This window comes from Macaca nemestrina, chromosome 8 (genome assembly GCF_043159975.1).
Source record: "Macaca nemestrina isolate mMacNem1 chromosome 8, mMacNem.hap1, whole genome shotgun sequence".
In the NCBI taxonomy this organism is placed as follows: domain Eukaryota; kingdom Metazoa; phylum Chordata; class Mammalia; order Primates; family Cercopithecidae; genus Macaca; species Macaca nemestrina.
The window spans coordinates 94,854,629-94,870,572 of NC_092132.1; the positions used below are offsets into that span (position 1 = coordinate 94,854,629).

At 35.2% G+C, this 15,944-nt stretch overlaps 1 protein-coding gene across 23 annotated transcripts in view; it reads right to left on the reverse strand.

Moving 5' to 3' along the window:
- The window catches only part of LOC105495692 (syntrophin gamma 1), an 893,014-nt gene that overhangs the window by 181,222 nt on the left and 695,848 nt on the right, over positions 1-15,944 (reverse strand). The gene's annotated exons all lie outside the window — the stretch shown is intronic.

A 15,944-nucleotide genomic window follows, 5' to 3' on the forward strand; every position in this document is an offset into this window, starting at 1 on the left:
TTTGGTCATTTTAGTTAACGACAGTTGATATGTGGCCACAGTGACCCAACAACAACCAGAAATTCTTGACATATGAGCAGATAAAACTCTCCTTTAGAGCTGCCAGACAAAATTATAAAAAGCTACTTGCTATTGTTGAAAAAAAATAGAATTTTTTTGTTTATCTTGCAGAGGTCAAAAGCTAAATTATCTCACCAAAGGAGAGTAAATGCATGAATTCTAGAGTGAGGCATTAGAATTAAATGTCAGTAGTGGTTACTCTAACATAGATGTAAAGAAACATTTTTTACATTTCTTTAGGTGCTTTGTGATATATGACTATGTGTATAAGCATAGCCATGAGAAAATCATCTCTGGCTCAATAATTCCACTGTTAGAGATTTTCTAAGGAAATTATTAGAAATTCATACCACCAAACACAAAAGCCTACTTATTGAATTAGTATTTGTAAGGGGGAGGGGGATATGGAAAAAATAAATATATATTAATAGAAGATTACTTCCAGATAGCTTAACGTAACCACTGAAATCAGATTTTAAATGAATATGGGGAAAAACCTCACAATAAAGTAATTGAGTATAATTTTAAGAGTTATAAAAAAAGAGATAATAAAAACAAAAGTATGATCTCAATAAAAATTACATAACATATGATAGAAACAAAACAAATCCGTATGATTTTTAAAACATTACTAGTTCTGTATGTTTATGTTATGAGACCAACACTTTATTTGGATGTATTTTTCAACTTTTCATAATAAAAACATTTATTTTAAAATCAACATATAAAAATAAGAATATTTTCAAATATTTCATAATATAAAGAAATAAATTTTCAAAAAGCCATGATATATTTTGCATTAAAATTGATGTGAAGAATAATAGTTTGTGAACATTCTGAAAATTTTTTTGTGGAGTAGAAATGGGCACATACAGGGACATGGAATCTGGAAATTGAATTTCTTGATCATTGAATTAAATAGATTCTTCCTACAAGATACTCAGATGTTTTTATGTAAATTAATTATATTCTGCAAGAAAATAAATTGAAGAAAAATTACATTTGAAAAATTCAACACCTTTTTATGATAAAGACCAAACAAAACAAAACAAAACAAAACAAAGCAAAACAACAAAAACTAGACATGGATGCCAAAAGGGAAATTTTCTCAACAAAGCAAAGGCCTTGTATAACAACCCCACAACTAACATCACACTCAGTGGTGAAAACTGAATTTTTTTCCTCTCAGATAAAAAACAAGACGAAGTGGCCCACTTTTGCCACTTCTTTTTAACATAATGCTGGAAATCCTTGTCAGAACAATTGATCACAAAGAATAAATGCATCCAAATTGTAAAGGAGAGAATAAAATCATCTCTATTCATAGACAAGATAATCTTATGTATAAAAAATCCTAAAGATTCCACACATAAAAAACAAAACCAAAAATTGTTAGACTAACAAATTCAGTGAAGTTTCAGGACACAAAATCAAAACATAAAAGTCACTTGCATTTCTGTGCATTAAAAATAAATTTTTAAAAAGCACTTATAAATGGAATTTCAGATAACATTTTCAAAGAAAAGATCGCTAATTCATTTTGAAAGAATTCATTATGAGGAGATATATTTACCTTTGAGGAGATATAACCAAAATCTTCAAAACTCCTAACTATTTAAAGATTCTTACTTTATTATGTTCTTAGAAATTTCATCTGCTAGTGTCTTTGAAATTACAAGAAAGTAACAATGCTGCCACCAACTTTTTTATTGTAATCTCACTTGTAATACACTATTAACTATCTGTATGATTATAGGAAAGTTAATATTTACATAGATATTCTTTATTACCTATGGTCAGATTCACAATTTCAACAGGAATATGGAAATGTCATGGGTAAGGTATAATTTTAAATGTAAATTGATTATGGTTAATTTACAAATGAAGAGAATTTATAGTTTACCCTAAGTAAACGACTAACTTAAGACATAAACTTTAATGGTGAGCTTCCCAAGGACAAAATACACATCACACATTCAAACACTATTTTTCTCTAAATTAAGTTTTCTATAACAATTGAACTTAAGGAAAAAAACAGATTATTATCAGATTATTATCTGATGTTATTACTACAGATTATTATCAAAGTATGTTATTAAAAATTAACTCTTTCCATACAAGCTGAGGTGTTTGGAAGTAATATAAATGGTATTAGCATCGTTTATGGAAAATTATTTATTCTTACATTCAGCAAGTTTTTACTAAACACTTATTATTTTCCAAGCACTATTTTAACTACGTAGGATACCCTAGGGAACCACACTGGCAAGCTTTCTTCCACTGGCAGTTTTTAATGTTCTACAGGAGAGAAGAATAGATCAGCATGTGGGATGAGGTAGTTGCTAATAGGATAAGCAGAGAAATTGGGCAGATGCAATACCTATGAGGAAAATCTTGAGGCAAGTTGGAGAATTAGCATGAATATATCAGGTGACAGAGCACTGCTGGCATAGACTGGTGAGCACAAATTCTCAAAGAATGAGAACCCTCAGTGCATTTGACACCTAGCCCATATAGGAGCAAGACTGTGGCAGAGGAAAGGAAGATAGAAAGCATCTGGGTATGAAATCAGAGATATATGACTCTTCATTTAGTGGAAGTCATTAATTATTTCTAAAAGTTATATTATTCACTATTTCTGAGAGTTTTACACAACTGAAATAAAATCAAATATTTATAGGTTACCATGATACTAAATTTCATTTCCAAGTTGATTTCTAAATCAATAAAAGCTATCTATGTATACTGAGTTACCTACAAATCAGTAGTTCATATAGACTTGTCAGGATAATTCATTAATGAGACTTGCAAGTTGTCTGCTGGCTGTCTCAGGCTGTGGAATTACAAACCAATAGTTTCTTTTGGACAAACAGCTAAATTTGTATTAGTGATTACTTATTTCATTGTTTGTATTATCGAGACTCTACTTTAAAAACAACTAGAAAGCAATTTATATCTTTGTTTTTTATTACCTCTAAGCTAATAATGGCTATCAAACATTAGAAAAGTCCATTTAAATTTGTATGAACAAAAATATTAAAAGGAAATAACAAGAACTTTCTTCCCCTGCTTCTACACCTCTTCCTGTTGTTGGAGGACTTGTGATGTTACTTCATGAATCACCTACTTTGTGCTTCTAAAGCCATATCTTGGGGTAGCAACAGCTCAGTCATGTGGGAAGAATCCATTTATCTTGCCTATGAAAGAGTGAACTATCAACCTGGAGGCATGGTCTGAGTCATAGCCTGTGTTCAGTTTTAGGACCAGCGTGGAATCTCAGAAAATACTATCTATATTTACTTGAAAGATCTGAGAAAAATAGAATAAAAAACATATAAAATTATGATTATACCCCACCAAAAGAAAATGGTATATAAAGTAAAACTCTAAACACATCTCAATAAAAAGGTATCTCTTTATGGCTACAGCTCTGCATAATTGTCTGTTTTTCTGTTTCAGTTAATAGCCTCCAAACCCTTGCTCTGATGGCAAATTCTGCATGGCCTGGCAGTAGCCTGTGTCTCCAGGCTCACCAGAGACCCTGCTTTCTATCATCCATGCCTCTTTAGCCACAATCACTTTATTTATTTCTAGAGGAAGGCCAGGATCATTCACCTCTGAACAGGGTTGCTCCACCCTTCTTGCACTCCTTTCCCAAACTGGAGACTTCTTTCTATCTAGAACTCAGTTTGAAAGATCACTCCTTGAGTGAGAATTTTATTTAATATCCAAGCAACAGTTGTCACCTAGTTTCCTCCACATGGAACAACCTGCTACTTCTCCTGTAAATATGTATTTGTTCATTGTTTACCTCTCTTAACTGGTACTATTATGCCCATTCTATAGATGATAATGTGGAAGTGCAGAAAAATTAGCTACTCTGTCTAAGGCACCCCAGCAAATACCTGGAGCTATGCCTAGCTCTGAATTCTGTATGTGCTCTTCACTCCTGCATCATAGCAATAGAATAGTACCCCCCACACATGCCTGTCCCCCAAACCCCAGAACATGGGACTGTGTTCCTGCAGGTGCCAAAGGGACTTTTCAAGTGTGATTAAGATGAAGGATTTTGTGCTGGTGACACGACCCTGAATTTCAGGTAGGATCCATCCAATCATGTAGACCCTTCACAGTGGAAGAGGGAAGCAGAAAAATCCATCAGCGATGTGACAGAAGAATAAGCAGAGATTAAAAGTATGAGAGGGACTCACCCCACGTCACTAGTTTTAAAGATGGAGAGAGACAAGGGATGCAGTGAACCTGGAGAGTCTTGGAATGGCCCCCAGATGACAGCCAGAAAGGAAATGGGGACCTCAGATTGGCAACCACAAGAACAGCAGGATGCCAGTCATAGGAAGCTAGGAAACAAGTCTCCCTTAGATCCCCTGGAAAGGAGCACAGCCTGCCCACATCTGGATTAGTCCAATGAGGTTCATGTGAACCTTAAGACCTACAGGAACACAAAGTGAGAAATCTGTGCTGTTTAAGCTGCTGAATTGTGTCAATTTGATATGGCTGCAATGGAAAACTAATAGAACCATGTTTCCTTTTTTTTTTTTCTGCAGACATGCCTGGAAGAGAGGTTGAAGAGTAGGAGTCAATATATTTCACGTAGAAAGGGGTTAAATCAGGATCTATGAAAGGAAAAAGATTATAGGAGTCTTAGTATCATGGGTAAAAGGCTATGATTCTTGTGGGCCATGTATCTTATAATGGCCCAGAGATAATAAAAACTTTGGAAAAATATTTAAAAATTAAAATAAGAGCACCCAACACTGATCAGAAAGCAGATAAATAGGTACTTTAGCGTATACAGTTACTCCAAATGGGTGTAAACACCCTCTCTGAATCTAATTTTGCTATGACTATCATACAAATTAAAATATTCATCATACTTAAAATAAAATCTATTCCTATAATGAATCTTAAATTCTTATCTGAGAAGTAGAACATTTGTATCTGCCATGATATTCAGCATAGTGCTCTAATAATAGCAGAACCACTGTGATGCTCTACCATAGAAAATCAAAACTTTCATATAACATAAAGTTTAAATTATACAGAACGAAACATTATTTTATAAAAACGATAGCAGGAAACAGAAAAATAAACAGCCGTATGCACAAGACAGACTAGAGAAAATGCATGTTTATAGTGATTGTCCTTGGGCACTGATCAATGTCACTTGATCATTTAATTACACACAACACACACACACATACATACATATACAGATACACATATATAATTCCACCTTGCTAGCACACTCTAAAATGCGTATCTTGCTGGCCTTGAAGAAGTAAACAGCCATATCGTGAACTCTCCATAGAGAGGGCCTCATGACAGAGAATTGAGGGTGGTCTTTAAAATTTAGAGGTCTCCAACTGACAGCCAGTAAGAAGCTGGACCATTAGTCATACAGCTATAATAAACTGAATTGTGCCAATGACCTAACGGGCAAGGAAGCAAATTCTTCCACAGTGGAAACTGCAGGTGAGAATATAGCCTGACAAACAACTTGATTGCAGCCTCGTGAAACAAGTTTAGTTTTTCAGGAATCTTGGCCTTGAGAACTGTGAGCTTAGGTAATGTGTGCTGTTTTAAGCCTCTTGGTTTGTGGTAATTTATTATAGCATTGAGAGAAAACTAATCAGGCTTCTAGTCAAATATTTTTTCTTGAAATAAACATTTTACCATAGAGATAAATGTAGTATGTGGTAGAATTATAAGGTGAACAGTATGTAGATATTAAAATAGTGATTATGCATGCAACAGTAGAAACTACAGTATGAAATAAAAACAAAGAAAGTAAAATTCCTTGGAGAAAATTAAATCACAGAAAAAATATCAGGGGAGAACAAAGAAACAGTTACAGGTATATTTCGGTAGTTTTAAGTTTTTGTCATTGCTGTGGAATTGGTACTGGTTGTTTCTCTTTTGACTATATTCCAGTTATTTGTAATTTGCAGCTTTGTGGAAATCACAAAATTACAAGTAGTTTAATGCAAACATCATAACAACTTAGGCAAAGATAAGTAATGTCTTTCACTTTCATTTTTATAAATTAAACTAATTCGTAATTGAGAAGTTGCTGTCTGCCGGACTTTCTTCCATCCACTGAGAGTACAACTAAGAAAGGGCAAGATTTCTGTTTTCACCGGCCTTATATTCTCTTAGCTCAGCTTAGCTTTCCCAGTGGAGCACATTTTTTATTATTTTTCTTGTGTTTCGTTATTTGTGTGTGGGTTTGTGTGTGTGTGAAATGCTTACTTGATCTAAATTGGTGTGGTCATATTGACCCTTTTATGCATGCCAAGATTCATTTGCTCATTGAACATTGAAATTAACTGAGGATTGCTCATTGAAATTAACTGAGGATTGAAAAAATGCCAAGGGCAGTTATAGGTTAAAGATCAGTGGACACAAATTAGCAGGTTCCTTCCCTTCCAAGCTTGTATTCTTGCAGGTCAAGTAAGTAATAAAGGAGTAAATAGATGTATAGTTTGGTTTCAGGCAGTGATAAGTGCTATGCAGAGCAGTAAAACAGAATGAGTGAGATAAACAATCACAGGACAATAGAGATGCTATCCCAGATACAGTATCTGGAAAGATGTAGCTTAGGGGTGATATTTGCTGAAGAACAAATGAAGCAAGCCACTGAGTAAAGTTCCTGTCTGATAGAAAAGCTTTATGAGCTGAGGCAAAAGCAAATGACACATCCCCGAGTTGGGAATGTAGCTGGTGTGTAGATGGGTAGCAAGAAGTAGATCACTGCAGCTGGGGCTTGCATGACGGAGGAAAAGAATTGTTAAGCACTAATGCTAAGTGATGTGCCAAAGGCAGGGTATTCAAAGCCTTATGGAGTAAATCTGCCACAATCCTGCCTCTGGGCTGTTAATTCTCCTGCATTTTCTGTAATATGTTCTGCATAAAGGCACAATTATCTAATCATTCTGCACATGAAACACAGGTCCACTACACTGGTGACATCTTGCTGAATGGGTTTGGCTATGTGCACTCTGAGAAGCTGGGGAGGAGGGCTCAAGAGCTCAAGAGAGAGACTGCAAGAGTGAAAAAGGACTTGGTTGTTCTCATTCATGTCCTATCGCCTGCCTGCTCATGCTTCCTGTGAGAATCACCCCAGCAAGGCTTTTTCACCTTGTCAGTGGCAATTACTTTCTGTAGCAGCAGCTGAATTCTTTTCATGCTTTTTCCAGCATTTTAAGAACCCAATTCATTGTATGCCCACCTCAGGGATAGCATCAGTGGCCCTTTACACAAGTCTATGGCCCTGATCCATAAAGTCCCTTCTCTGAGCTCAGGGACACCAGCACTAGCTAAGTACCGACTTCTCTTCCTTAGAAGCCTGAATCTCATTCCCTTAAGACACTTTACCTAAAGTTTTATGTTTTAATTGTTCTTAATGTAACAGTTAATTTTATGTGTCAATTGGGCTAGGCTGTGGTCCAGCTGTTTGGTCAAACCCTAGTGTAGATGTTGCTGTGAAACTATTTTGTAGATGTGATTCACATTTACAATCAGTTAACTAAGTAAAGGAAGTTACCCTCTATAATGTGGCAGGGCTCTTCAAACTACATGAAGGTTGTAAGAGCACAAACTGAGATCTCCTGGAGAAGAAGAAATTGTGCCTCAAGGCCTAACACAGGAATTCTGCCTCCGTTTTCTCTCTGCTGGCCTGTCTTACAGATTTCACACTTGCTCAATGCTCACATGAGCTAATTTCTTAAAATTTCTCTGGATCAAATGATTGATTGATCAATATGTGCCATGGTTCTGTTTCTCTGGATAATTCTGACAGATGCGCTGCCTCTTACCCTTATCCTTGCAGCCCCAGATGTGGTGTCTGTTTCCTACAGCTGCTATATTTGTGGCACACAAGTCAGCTGTAGTTTTTCACCTTTTCAGTTACATAGTTAACATGTTATATATCTAGGTACAATTCTTTAAATTAAGTTATCTCTAGTTAGATAACTGGTGTGATTTCTGTTTCTTGATGCACTCTGATGCTTTCTTGTAAAGGCTTTGAGCATTTTTCTATGAGTGACTGGAAGCTTTTGTAGAGTTCCTGTGGCATGATGATTTCTTATCCCTCTACTTCCAACAAGTCACTCGTCATCTAGTAGAAACATGAGGTCGACTGTCTCTGTATTCAGTTATGCTTCCTCCTCATTCTGCTTTTTCAAGGTCTCTATAGAAAGTACAGCAGGATAGTTTCCTTCTCATGGAAATCTAAGATGCTTTAATTAAACTAAATGTCAAAATAAGCTGATAAGTGTTTACTTCCATGTTTCTTATTCCAGCCACAGTTCCATTCATCTGCTACACTTTTTTTCTTCTAAGAAATATCAGCAAATATTCAATATTTATTAACTTCTAATATTCCTATACCATTTTCTCTAGAAGAAAAAACTGCCTCTCAAGGCCGGGTGCAGTGGCTCATGCCTGTAATTCCAGCACTTTGGGAGGCCGAGGCAGGAGGATCATGAGGTCAAGAGATCGAGACCATCCTGGTTAACCTGGTGAAACACCATCTCTACTAAAAACAAAACAAAACAAACAAACAAAAAAAATTAGCCAGGCGTGGTGTTGGGCACCTATAGTCCCAGCTACTCAGGAGGCTGAGGCAGGAGAATGGCATGAACGCAGGAGGCAGAGCTTGCAGTGAGCCTAATTCGCACCACTGCACTCCAGCCTGGGTGACAGAGCGAGACTCGGTCTCAAAAAAATAAAAAAAGAAAAAATTAATTCTCAAAACCTCTGATTATCTTAAAACATTACATAATCAGAAATGTTTAAAATAATTTTATTAAGTAATGATTAATATTTTCCTATATTTAGCATATGCATTGGTATGTATAATGCATTTATGGTTTTGCTAATAGAACAAAACGAGTTATTTTATGGAGTGTAAGAAATCCAAATAAATTTTATTTTTTGAAATTTCAGTTTCAGTAATTGGCACAAGTACATATAAAGCACATTCATTTTAGCCATTCTTCTAAATGTGCATATTGTTCAAAGTATAATTAAAATTTACTCATGCTTCTGTGGGTAGGATTATATAATTAAAATGCAAATCTCAACATAGGTCATTGCTCATTGAGTAGCTAAAAATAACTACAAATGTTATCATGGCATTCTACTATACGTCAATTTGTCACAACATACTCCAAGGCTTGACTAATTAGATCTACCATTAGATATCCAATTTTAATTTTTAGATAAAATAAAATTTGCAAACCAGAAATTTTCCTTAGATGGTAAAAGAAAATTATCTCTTGATTCATTGCTACTGTAAATGGTATAATTCTCCTTCTATAGGAATTGTAGGCCTTCTTATCTAGAAAGAAACTATTTCAAGCTTAATAATATTGAATGCTTTTCTATGTTTCAGAAATATGTTCATATTTTCTCAAAATATAATTGAGTTAAAATTTACTTGAAACTGTAAGAATCACAATGCCACAAAAATATATATACCATCTAATTTTTCTTATTCCTTTGTAATAAATTGTATGTAATGTTATTATTTTCAATTGTTTTTTAAGTCATTAAATAATATCTTAATAAATGTTGATTAAAAATAAGTCAAACATATAAAAATACACAAAATAAAATATCAAAGCTTAGTCCTTTCTCTCCTCCAGCTCCAGTATCTTTTTTAGGACCACTGAGAGTGCACAGTCCCATTGATATCATTCTAAAAGTTGAATCAAAATTTGTGTTCATAGGCATAACAAGACATAAACAGATGGAATTATTTTGTGAATGTGTCAGAGTTTTATTTTAGAACTTTTATTTTTACACATATAGAGTTACTCAAGGATTTTGGTGTAATCTATGGAGTGATTGTACAAATTTATGTTATCATTCCTATAATGAAGACAATTATGTTGTCTTCATTTTCCTTTTGCATGTAATATTTTGTTAAAAAAAACTTAAAAAGAGGAGTTGGAAAAAATGGTATGTGCAATTTAAATTCTAATACTCAGTACAAAACTGCCCTCCAAAAGTTATATAACCATTCACACTCTCACCAGCCATGTATGTGTATTTTGAATAACATATGTTTTTATAAACATAAGCAGATTAATAAATATAAATGATGATATCTGTGCTTCCCAAAATATCTGTATTCATCAATTCATTAAAATATGGAAAAGTGTAGCTAAAATGTGTCTTCCTGCATTCTGTCTCTGTATTTCACCTGACCATAATTAAATCATTAAATTATCAAATTCATATTATTTCTTTTTAATTTTCAAATGCATTATTGCAATTTATCATTGCCCTCTAAGGAATACATTCCTGGTGATAAACACATCAGTTCAAGGAACACATTCTATCTTTTGTTGGAAGACACATCTTTTACTTGTTCCAAATTTAAAAATAAAGTTATCCTAAACTCAGGAAATTTTGAGCCATCAATACCCTACGTTTCTAATCTTACCACAACAGGCTTAAAATGAAGTTCACCCAAGTCTTTCATACGCATTCTATATGCAGAAAACATTTATTTGAATTGCACTCTAGCAGGAAAGGGAGACTCACCATAAACTTTGCAATGTTTCTATTATTGAATCCTAATATTACTCTTGGATTTTAACAGATGCCCTTCTCCCTCTTCTTCAATTAGTAAGTGGGGCACTTTTTGTCTTATATGTCTAAAAGGTAGCCTTGGTAACCTCAGTAATCCTGCCTAGTGTTTTCTTCCTGTACACTTGGCTTTCATCTTATTGCCGGCTTCTTTAATCACCCAAGAATTGAACTCTGCGACTCAATTATTACTTGCATTTCTGAATCACATCTGCTGCAAGATATCCACGTCTCTGTGTGCAACTGCTAGTAAGGTAAATGCTACACCCATAGAGTCCAGACTCTAAATGGCTACCGGAAACTGTCCACGGCTCTGTTGCTCTTACATCCGGAAAAATTCACCTACTTGGACTTCTATTTAATAAGTTAGAAATCTTGGCTTTGTATTCAAGCTAATATGGAAAATAAGTCAGATTTACATAGTAAAGCACATACATCAGAACATTTTAACGTCACAGGCATAGGAGGGAACATAACTATGACTCTAATTTTCCAACTGCTAGCCTACTCTCTACTTCCTAATATCACATTCATTTCACACAGAAAACTGAAGGTTGATCACATTTTCTAACATATAGTCTAACATATTACAGAATTAACGAAAAGTGACAAAGGAGACTAGCTGGATTCTCCCTCTCGTTAGTTACAATGTAATGCATTATGAATGGAAATGTAGAGAAAGCATTTGAATAAAATTATATCTTTAGTAACACAAGTGAGTACATTTTAGAGCATTCATATAGTATTCAAAGATTCTACTAAATCTAAAGGCATATTTAAACGAAATACTTTTTTCTGTGAATGAAGAAAGTGTAAAAGATCCTGTATATTTCACTACATTAGAAACATCTTTCAGCTCTTACTATGGAGATAAAGGTTTTCAAAAGCTCTTAGAAAGCACAAAGATTGACAAGGTGATTACAAAACACAGTATTAGGCATTAATTTTATTTACTGTAAAGTTACTACAATGAACATTATGTTCTCACATGTGCTTCAGATTTTTTTTGTTGTTTGTTTTAAAGACAGGGTCTTGTCCAGGTGTGGTGGTTCACACCTGTGATCCCAGCACTTTGGGAGGCCCAGGCAGATGAAAGAACTGTTTGAACTCAGGAGTTCGAGACTAGCCTGGGCAACATGGGGAGACCCAGGCTCCACAAAAAATAGCTGGGTGTGGTGGTAAATGCCTGTAGTCTCAGCTATGGAGGAGGCTGAGGTAGGAGGATTGTTTGAACCCAGGAGGTCAAGGGCGTGGTGAGCCAAGATCATTCCACTGAACTCCAGACGGGGTGACAGAGTGAGACTCAAAATTTAAAGTAGAGTAAATTAAAAAAAAAAAAACAGAGTCTCTCTATGTTGCTCACACTAAACTGAAACTCTTGGACCCTCTACTACCTCAGCCTCCTTAAGTAGCAGGGACTATAAGCATGTACCACCATACTTGGTTATTCAACATATTAAGGGTATCACAGTAGTAAAAGCAAAATACATTCTTCAATGCTTTTAAATATAAATTTACCATGGTGTGAAATAGAATAAATATCATAGTCACTTATTTTATGTCTTTCTTCTGAATAAAAAATATTCCAGCAAATTGATTATAATCCAACAGTGAAAACAATCAAATATGATAGTACTTACAAAGTATGCTGTGTATCTACAGTTCCCCACCCCTCCCCATATAACTATAATTTTAATCCTCCTACCCTCTCTTCTGCGTCTTGGATTCTCACTTTCATGCAGTTCATGAAGGAATGTCCTTGCACTGTAGCTTCCTGTTGGAGTCTTTCTATCAGAGAAACTACTCAGGGGGAAAGGGGAGGAGGAGAGTGAGATGATACTGTGTGTGTGTGTGTGTGTGTGTGTGTGTGTGTGTGTGTATTTGTTTTGTTTTGTTTTTGTTTTTGTTTTTGAGACACAGTCTCACTCTGTTGCCCAAGCTGGAGCACAGTGGCACGATCTCGGCTCACTGCAAGCTCCACCTCCCGGGTTCACGCCATTCTCCTGCCTCAGTCTCCCAAGTAGCTGGGACTACAGGCGCCCGCCATCGCTCCCGGCTAATTTTTTGAATTTTTAGTAGAGACGGGGTTTCACCGTGTTAGCCAGGATGGTCTTGATTTCCTGACCTTGGGATCCACCTGCCTTGGCCTCCCAGAGTGCTGGGATTACAGGCGTGAGCCACAGCGCCAGGCCGTTGCTGGTTATTTTCTAACTCTGTCCCTGCAGAGACTGCTAAGGTTGGAGAAGGATCCTTTGCCAAAGGATACATCTTCTCTCAGGCATTCATATACATATAACCACCGTTTAATAATTAATATAACATCTCCCTTTCCTTTCCTCTTCAGGCCGAGTTAGTGCCTCCTCATTATATATGATCATTTTAGTTTCTCAAAATGTTCCATGCATTTTTAAACAGTTCCTAATTTTAATATCCTTAAATTAAAAGTTTAATTATATTTTTTTGCTATTTCTTATCTACCAATGTCATGAAGTGAATGATACAAAAAAGAAATCCTAAGCACATAAAACAAATGTGAAGCTGAAAAATAAACAGTCACAAACAACAATTTGGGAGCTTCATAGTCAACCTAATGCAGACTATAAATGGAGAAGTGTTGTCTTTCAAAAACTGCTCTAACTTTGGGTAAGAACAGTAGGAGTTTGTGGTCTTACTACCTCAGTTTATTCCCATTTTCCACCCCTACTCTCAGCGGTCGATGAAATTACTTACTTTGTTCACATGAACATGACATGAAACCCAACAACTTTGATATCTGATGGCGAATCAAATCTTGTGGCTTTGACAACTAAAATAACAAATTTGGTAGTTTACAAATAGGCAGAATTCACAGTTTCATACAGTGCAGTTGTGATGCTTATTGGGGAAATTGTCAGACACTGACAAATTTAACAGGTTGACCCTAGAAATGAGAAAGTCAAATAAGACTTAAATGAGCTTTCCACATACACCTGACTGAGTAGGAAGCTATGCACATGCAGAGAGAAGAACCCCCAAATCACAGTGGGGAGGAAGCCAAGTAGAACTTGGAGAACTGGCTGCATTTTGAATACACCCCTCAACCTAAACAGATTGATCAGTAGATAGTGGAGGCCTATGGGTGTAGGATGTCTTCACAGAACCTCTTTCCAAATCACTAGCTAGCCATTAAAAGAGAGAACTGAGCCCAAGGAAGTCAAACAAAAAATAAAAATAAGAATTAACATAAATAGTCATCATTGGCTGCACACTACAGGGGAGACAGATCCCACAGTTAATGCTCAGGCATATTACAACAAGATACAATTAAAAACTATCAGAAAAAAATCCAGAATTGATAACATTTATTATCTAAAATGTCCAATTTTCAACTAAAGAGTATCAAACAAGAAAACGAAGAAGAAAGTGTGATTCATTTTTTTGGAGGGGGGAAAAAGCAGTCAATAGAAACTGACTCTGAATGAAAAAAGATAATACATTTAACAAACAAAAATGTATGAAGTTTTGTAAATATGTTCAAATAATTTATTATGGCAATGACTCAACAAATAGAAACTTCAATAGAGAAACAGAAATTTAAAAATAAGAAACAAATGAAACTTTTAGAGTAGAAAAGAACAGAACACAGCAAGGAAAAATAATTAGTAAACTAAAAGGTAGGTTAATAGAATTTATTCAATCTGAAAGGCAGAACGAATAATGGATTGAAGAAATGGACAGTTTAAGAGACCTTTGGAAAAGTGTTAAGCATATCAACATATTTGTATTCATAGTCTAAGGCAGAAACAGGAGAGTAGAGGGACAATAACATTATTATTTAAATAAATAATTGACAACTTTAAAAACTCAAAGTACAGCATTAATCTGGAGATTCAAGAAACTCAAAAAGTCTCAAGTGGAATAAACACAAAGAGATGTACAGCTAGGAATATTAAACTTCTGGAAGACAAAGATAAGAGAAAATACTGAAAGCAAAAAACATTTTCTCAAATGTAGGAAAGTATCAATATGTGTAACAGCTAACTATATATCAGAAAATGAATGCCAGAAGACTGGAGTGACATTTAAAGTGTTGAATGATACAAACAAAAAAGGTCAACAAAGATTTCAATTTCTAATAAACTATCCTTCAGAAGTAACAACAAAATACTTCACCAGATAAACAAGAAGTGAGGGAATTCACAGCTACAGGATATTCCCCACATGAAATACTTACGGAAGTCCAACAGTGTGAAAAACAAAAACTAATGCCAGGCAGTAACTTGTATTCACAGGAAGGAAAAGAATAATTAAGCTGTTACTTATTTTTATTAAAAAAGGAACTTTTCTGTTTTAATAACTTAAAGAATGAGATTGCTTAAAACACGAATAATCCTGTACTGTTGAGTTTATACATGCATGTAATATGAAACAATAGTTTGAAATAGATCCAAACTACAATGCAGCAAAATGTTTATGTAATTCCAAAATTAAATCAGTATAAAATTGAAGTGAATTGTGATCACTTAAAGACTCATACGTGATTCTAAAGAGCAATCTTTTTAAAAAATCAAAATATATAGTTAAAAAATCAACAGACAAATTAAAGCACTACATTGAAGCTATCTCTTTAATATAACTTAGGCAGTAAAAAAAATAGAGAGAAAATAAAAAAGACATAAAACATCTAGAAAAAAATAGCTGAATGGCAGGCATACATCTAAGCATATCCATAATTATTTCAAATGTGATTGACTGAAACATCTTAATCAAATGGTAGACATTGTCAGACTGAATTTAAAACACACACACACACACACACACACACACACACACACACACACGACCCAAGTTTATTCTGACTGGAACAAATGTGCATTTGATTTACCACTGTAAAACAGATTGAAACTAGATTGAGAATCTGTGCACTTGGGGGAAGAAGAGCACAGCGACTGGCAGGCTTGGCATTGAACTGTTTTGCTGCACTGTTGCAATAAAGAGCAAAGATTGGTGCTCATCTGGTGCCTGCCCATGGAGGGAGCATTCAGAGCAGTCAGAAAGGAATCACCCATCCCAGACATCAGAACTTGAGTTTTGGCAAGCCTCACCACTGGAGTCTAAAATGCTCCAGCATCCTAAGTAAACTTGAAAGGCAGTCTAAGCCACAGGGGCTGACATTCCTAGGCAATTCCTAGTGCTGTGCTGAGCTTAGAGTCAGTGGACTAGGGAAACAGCTGACCTAGGGAGACACCAGCCAAGGCAGCTAAGGGAAGGCTTGCACCACTCCTCCC